We start from the raw sequence: 6,848 nt of genomic DNA, 5'->3' as shown, positions 1-6,848 counted from the left end.
AGCTCTGCTGCCAGAACACGATTAATTCTGAACAGAACACAACCCCAACAGCCTTTTCTCAGTTACGCTCTTGCAGCTACATTTCAGTCGCACTGAAGCATATGATTTAGGGTCATCTCTAATAAAATTTATCTGAGGCAACTTAGTCCTACTCCACTTTAATAATTTCTATTCATTTACACAACAGACTTGGCTTTCCTGAAGTCTGCACACCTTCACTGTAACATAGGTGAGTTTCAGCAGTAGCCTGGTGTGTTTTACAACAGTCCCCAGCTAGTTGTATTGGCAGCAGTGGAGTGCTAGAACCTTTGAGCAGCCTTGGTGAATGTACCTGCATGCAGGCTGGGTGCAGTTGAACTTGATCTGGGGCTTAGTACACTTGCTGGAAAAAGTAGGGAAACCAAACTTCATGGGGCTTGGTCTGTATATTTAAGGGGTTTTCCAAAGCTCAGCTGCAGCAATGTGGAGAATGCACGTAGTTGTAACAGTCTTTCATCGGTGCTCAGGAAAATCTAGGGAAGAGAGAGTCCAGCTAAACAGATAAAAGAAGCAGAAGCTCATGTGAGCATGCCAAAGGGTAATGAAACTGTGACTCAGCTGTGCCTGAGCTGCTGGGGCAGTGGAACAGCTCCTGCTGGATCTAAGAGATAACCCAAAGGCTATTAGAATCTGTGGGTTTTGTCCTGAGGAGCTGTTTGACGTACAATGTGGGCAGCACGAGGGGAGCTCTGTGCAATGTTCCTTTATGCTAGCCAGAGCACCAATCTTTCCCAGATGGTCTGCTGGGCTAGAAGGCAGCCGCTGGGCTGTATGCAATAGACGGTCCTTTGCTGGATGTGAAATTCCAAAACAACTCAGAGGCATAGCCTGTGTGAGCTGTTCCATACCTCGTAATGGCATGAGAGCACGGGTGACTCATTCTGCCGATTTTGTGCCAGAGGACTTGGCAAGCAAGCATCATGTCAGCATTAATTGCAGCAAGGAAACCAGTGTTAACGATGGTCACAAAGACAAACGAAAGGCAGCTGAGCCACAGCATTCCCTTGGGCAGAGGCTGAGCCTGGAATCAAACATGATAAAGGAGGAACAAGTTTTACAACTCCTCATCAGCTAACATCAAATCTTGTCGCTAGGGCAGCTGCTCTATAAGGTGACTGTTGAGCACACAACAGCTTTATCATTCCTTATCTTTATGCAATGCTTCAGGTTGCTCTGATCCACCCCAGGCTTCTCCCTCACTGAAGCAGACCAATTGTTTCAGTGAATGGAGCAGTTCAGGTTTTCCAGGTTATAGTCTCAACATATCCCTTGAGCCTGAGACCATTGACTGTGAAGATCTTTAAACTGCAAAAGCTTATATGAGGGGAAGTGAGCGTGCAGTTCTGTGCAGTGAGGTCCCTGTGGAAACATGAATCCTCCATCAGAAGAGGAAAGGCCTCTGGACAGACTGTGACTGTCATGAGGCCCATGTACTTCTAAGGTGTTGGTGAATGGTTCTTCAGTGACGTGAAAGTAGGAAAATACAGGACAAAAGCATGAGTTCCCTTAAGGTCTGGCTGGTCTAAGGCTGTCCAGTCTTTGTGTCATTGCGCAGAGTGTTGGAGTAGAAAATGCAACTGCTGCTACTGAGCATTTTGTTTTGTCACCTGTAACACCTCATGATTTATTTGTTTGTTGGCAAACACCAGCGAACGCTGATGACTGAGTTGTTTTCCAGTAATTCCTGTCCTGTGACTTCAAGTTCTTTTACCCTGTTCTTATCTCCTTTTTCACCCACGCAGAAAACAGTGACAGCTTAAAAAACTCCGTTTCTCTTTTTTCCTTTCAAGCAAAGTTTTATTTTTTGTGCTTTGTCATGAAGCACTTCACATGGGTGGTTCACAGGGATCTAAATCTTGTTGCAGAGGCCCAGAGAAGGGATGGGGATATGGTGGTACAGATTAAGAATTTATTTGGGTAAAGGAAAGAGGCAGAAATGAGAAAGCTCAAGAAGGATGAAGCGCTCCCTCTGGGAGATAGTGTGCTAGTGGAACAGGTTACCCCTGCCCCAGCCCAGCTGGGCTGCAGTCTCCCTGGGCTTTGCGTGCCTTTCCTCTCCTGCACAAAGAGCAGAGCTGAAGGAGCATAGCCAGGTTTCCCTGCAGCTGCAGACCACGACTGAGGGCTGTGAGAGCTCATCCAGGTGCACCTATCACCTCAGATTTGCTCTGGAGAGGTTGAGCAGCTGGGCCTGCTCTCACCTATTTCCTGGCTTATGTACTTGGATGTTAATTCAAATACCTACAGGAGCGCATTTTCCAGCTGCTGGACACCAGCTATTATCTGCCCTCCAGCAGAAATGAAGCATTAACACAGAAAGTTTTGGGCAGTAAGTGCACAAATGCAGGTAGCTGTTCTGCACTATGGCAACAAGCAGCACGTCCCCATAGCAGCCCTGCTGATAAGCTCAGGTAAAGCAAGCGACAGACAGACTTGCCTTTTTCCACCACTTGGCATCATGTTCATCTGCCACATGTGCAGGGTCACACAGAACATGCCTTGTGCTTAGATCTGCTTGAGAAAGAGGGACCTGAGAAATGTTTGGAAAAATCAATAGACTTCAGACAGGGGCATGAGGTCCCTTTTGCACTGACAGCTTTTGATGGCTTGTTCCTCTTTACCTAGTGGCATGAAATGAGCAAAGGGAAAATAACTTGCAGCGAATGTTCCAGTGTCTTGCTGCAGTCCAATGCCATGGGTACAGCAGCTCCTTACAACCATCGTGGTTAGAAGGGTAACTCTTCAGTCACGGTGGGTTCAGACAGCGCCTGTGTCAGTGCAGTCTTCAGAATTCCATCTGATGTAGCTGTTGCTCTCCGTTCAGTTCAGGAGGATAAAGCTGTCATATTTTTGTTCACATTTTTAATTATTATCTATCAATTGTGGTAGAAGTGGAAAGAATGAGTTGTATTTACGTGTAATGGAGGCAGCAGCTGATAAGCAATTTTCTTTCATTAAATTCATGTTTCCATGGACAGGGATGTCACAAAAGATGGTAAGCTTTAGTCTTCTCCATGAGGTGAAATCATGGCCTGTTTACCCTTTAGAGATTTTTTTTTTTTTTCCCCAAATTTTAAATATCCTTCCAAGCACAAGTTTTTCATTATTGCAAGTAAAGCTACAAAAATGATGCTTTATTACCTAGAACATTTCATGCAGAAAATTACTTTTCTGGCTCAGCTGATAGTGCTGCCATTTGCCTTCCCTATATTCTTGACCATGCTTATTTTAAGGGGCTGAGAACTAAAATGTCCTGCTATCTGCTGACTTGATTCTAATGTTGACCTAACTTGCTTATAACTCTGATTTAATCAGGGTTGCTTCCTGCTTCCAACAGTGGCTAAAGACAGATGAACAAAAACAGCTTAAGAAATGAAAGATCACACTACAGATCCTACTCAACTTCTGGCAATAAAAGCCACCCGGACCATCCTATGTAACAGCTGCTGGTTGATCTGCCTCCACTATCTTGGCCAGTCCCTTTCTGAACAGCTTTATATGTTCAGATGTCCTTATAGCAGCTGGATTTCCAGTATTATGATGCCTCTCAAGAAGGCAGTGACATTTACACATCCTCCACAGCAGCTTTCTACAAACAAGCCTGTCTGTCCCAGGTTGAGTCTTCCTTCCTTCCAATTTACTTTGCTGGTAGATGTGCCACTTCACTAAAGAAGGCATATATATATAATATATATATATATATATATATATTTTATATATATATATAATATATATATATATTTAACTATAAAACCTGTACTGGTTCTGCTTACAGCTCAATGTGAATCACATCTTCATTTGGGTTGTTCAATTGCTGAGTACTGAAAATCTGGTTAACTTAATTTGCTCCATCTAAGACCATGCAGATCACATATTATGATATATAAATAAAAGTAGTGTAATTCAGTAGACTGTACCTTAAATATAGTGGAATGACAGAAGCAGAAAACCAGACCAGATTTTGCATTAGTAGGAGCTGTTTTTGTGGTCAGCAGCAGCACTTCAGCAAACAGCACCAGCTGCCCCTTCCTGTATTCACCTCAGCTCATGAAAAGGACTGCATTTGTTTCAAATACCAGCCGTGCTTTTTTGACCCCAGTAAAGGGTGGAACATGAAATCCAGGTTTCTCTGAGCAGAGCTTTCCGTCGTTACTGTCTTTACTTTTCTGCCTCTATAAGTCCTCTTTCAATTAAAAATAAATTGAAATGGCAAATGAAATACACGCATATTTACAAAGGAACCATGCCTTCTGTGCTTCTGCCCGCTGCGTTAGCTATTTTCAAACATCCCCCCCAGGGTTCTCAATTACTTTGGGAACCTTGTGACCTAATGAATGAAACAGCCATAAACAAAGCCAGTCTTACTTCATCATAACAGGCATTTTGCCAGGGAACATCAGGGCTCAGTGGCTCGGCTCTGCTGTCAAGTCAGAGGAGCAATCTAATGGGGGGGAGTAATGGTGGGGAAGGAGGAGGAGAAAGGGAAAGAAGAAGAAGGAGAAAAAAAAAGGCAACACACTACAGGTGTTTGAGGTACTGCTATAGCTCTAATAAAGTTGGCTTTCAAAGGAATAAATGCTTCCAGCTGGACCTTGTTTTTTAGCTAATGTCTGCAACTCAAAAGAAGGCTGAATTGAGAGCAATGGGTGAGGATGCTTTGATTTTTATTTTCTGCTTTTTTACCTCACAAATTAACATTCTGTCTATCCTGGTTGACAATGCTTGGACTTAGAAATCTGAAAAGGAAAAAAAAAGAAAAAAGTGGATTCAAAAGAGCGAAGGATGGATCCACTTAAGAAGAAGGTATTTTTGTTTATTTTTCATTGTTTTGATTGTTCCAGAATAAATTAATTAATGGTGGACATCCAAGAAGGAAGGAACTGCTCCTAATGATAAATACTGATACGTACAAAACCTCTAATGTGCTTCCTCTTAGACATTTCTTCTGTTACTGAGCCTGAATTTCAGGTTTCCGTATTTGATCAAGTCAGTGTCCACAGGGGAGGAAAAGCCCGGCCCCAGTCTGCAACTTTACCAGGTGGGATTATTAGATAATTTTTCTCTGCTAAAGAAATGCCTTATTCGGTTTAGAAGCATCACGCTGTCTACTGAAATGAAACTTCTTCCCAGACGAATTTAGTTGAAGCACAAGTTTTACCAGTAGGGGAAACTCAATGAATGTCCCTCCTGTTGCCTCCATGGGACCGTAAAATACTCGGCCTTCAGCATAATAGCTTTTAAATGTAATTTTGTTACGCTCACAGGGTAAGGGGATACCAAAGATAAAAGACAAGGAGCATCCACCCATGCGGGAGATAAGGCCACCCCATATCAGTGTGCTGTGGGCCTGCGGTGAAGCCCGAAGGGCGCCGCTGGGTGTATGTCCTTCCTGGTACAGCAGGTGGGGCCCCGGCATTTCGACTCTGTGCTTAATGCCTTACCGCAACCGTCCGAGCTGCTGCTCTGCTGCCAGATACCATCGACGGTGTGAACAAATTCGCACTGTCTTCAGGAATTGCTCTCATTTATTTTTGTTGCTTTATGGTTTTCCTTAAGTGTGATTACGCCTTGTATTGGTGGCTATTGCTTTCAAGGGACTCTGGATACTACACCATTGTATACTATATACTATACTACTGAAATGCATGTGTGTGGGTGAGCTTGTAATTGTCTGCTTGCTACAACCAGTCAGGTTAAAACATGCCCATGTGAGGCCATGAGGCCAGTGGGACATGAAATCACAGCGCGTATTTCCTTAAGCAATAGCCTGTGGTATCCATCCAGGATGGCCCTCTGCAAGTACATATCTGCTGCAGGATGTGGCCTTGTGGAAAAAATGACACAGCAACGTATCTTTGAAATCTTTGGATGGGTTTCCCTAACAGGAGAAGGATGTGTTTCCTGTCCTCTGACTCTGTGGGTACACGCTTGGCTGAGAGAAGAGATGTGTTATTGCATGCGATGGCTCATATTCTACCCAGTACAGAACAGTTTGTGCTTTAATGTGAGTGCAGAACTAAGCACTTCCTGGTATCATTCAGTTGCTTCATCCTGTCAGCTCTTGCTAGAACTACAGCTGGGTTGCCCCCACCTACCCTGAACCAGTTACCTCACTGTGTGTGGGGATAACTCAGGCTACCCCTCTTCTCACTGCCAGAGGCTCGCACCATGCTTGTGACTCCGGACAGCCTATGAACATGCAGTGGGTAATGGACCTGATCTGCAGTTTCTGTCAGGCACTATTACCTTATGGAATATAGGTTTCAGACTCACCTGGCTCCTGACACTGCCAGGTTTCCCTTTAGATGCACTCATTGGGCCTGACTCTAGTGTTATGTTTGGCTTGCATTACTGTTTCAAGTAAGGATTAGTCCCTTCCTAGAGCAGAACACATGCTATATGTCAGAAAGAGAGAGCTTAAGGCAGCCAGATAATGTGACCAGCCTGCAGCTCTGCAGGGAGTTTGTGGGCCTTGCTGATAACAACGCAGCTGAGGTGTGGAAGTCTGCAGGGGAACGTGGCCCCAGGGGCAGCCCCATCAACTCTGGATTAAAGAAATACTGCCTAAAGGAAACCACTTCGAAACTTATGAACCCTAACAAGACCCTGTTACTGATGATGGAGTCTATTTGCAGTAGATTCCTTCTCTTGTCACTCCATGACATGAAGCTTCAGATGTTCACATGTGCTCGTGTTTTCATTCTCATCAGAACCACTGGTTTGGCTTGCAAGCCTGCAAGGACACTCCTTGGCTCTGTGCCACAAACTTAATGCTATCAAGCTTATTACAGACTCATCTGGGTGATACT

Source organism: Lagopus muta, chromosome 4 (genome assembly GCF_023343835.1).
Source record: "Lagopus muta isolate bLagMut1 chromosome 4, bLagMut1 primary, whole genome shotgun sequence".
Lineage (NCBI taxonomy): Eukaryota > Metazoa > Chordata > Aves > Galliformes > Phasianidae > Lagopus > Lagopus muta.
Note: the sequence above shows the minus strand (reverse complement) of the source record.